The sequence below is a fragment of the Crotalus tigris genome, unplaced genomic scaffold (assembly GCF_016545835.1).
Source record: "Crotalus tigris isolate CLP2741 ecotype Arizona unplaced genomic scaffold, ASM1654583v1 scf7180000018431.187111, whole genome shotgun sequence".
Classification (NCBI taxonomy): Eukaryota; Metazoa; Chordata; class Lepidosauria; order Squamata; family Viperidae; genus Crotalus; species Crotalus tigris.
In genome coordinates, this window is record NW_024096998.1 from 17,121 (window position 1) to 17,976 (window position 856).

Genomic DNA, 856 nt, shown 5'->3' on the forward strand with positions numbered 1-856 from the left:
ATTTACAACTGTCATGTGTTATGATTTGCAACTGTCAAGATAGGCAGGTTCCATACTATCCTAACTCAAGGTTTACCTGTAGTTTGGTATGGTTATTTTCATTTATTCCCCTTGGTTTTGACTGTCTTTTATTTGTATTGCTCTAGGTCACCAAGAGGCACAAATTGTAAGAGGGGTGGTTTAATTTTGTTTTTATTCACTAAATAAAATAAACAGTTCAAAACTGGAAAGAAAGCACACCAACGTTGTAAACATATGCATTTATTTAACCAAGATGCAAAGAATATCACAAGAAATGCTATCAGAGATAGGAACAAAAACAAATATAAAATGGAATAAAGTTTTCAGACAGAAACTTCATCAAACACCTCATTTTGATGGCTGGAAACAAAGAAAATTTATTGCTATCTTTTACTATGAGTGAAAGAAAAGAGAAATCAATCTGTTGGGGAAAAAAAACCCTTAAGAGTAGGTCAAAAAGCAATGCCAACCTAGTGCAGAAAATAAGTAAAAATGTACACAGGTTATCTTGCCAGGAGAAAAAAAAACACTTAAGGATGATGACTGTAGCCATGAAATAAAGAGATATCTGCTATTTTGGAGAAAATCTAGCAAACATTAAAGTGAAAAGGCATCACGTTGATAATAAAGATATGCATTACCAAAGCCATGATTTTCCCAGCTGTGATATATGGCCATGAAAGCTTCCTGCCAGAAAAAAAAAAATATAAGAAGAAACTCTGGTGTCTTTGAATTATGATGCTGGGCGAGAATAATTAAGAATACTTAGAATCACAAAGAAGAACAAGTTGCTTGAAAATACCAGATTAAGTCATACCAGAATCACCGGCAGCAT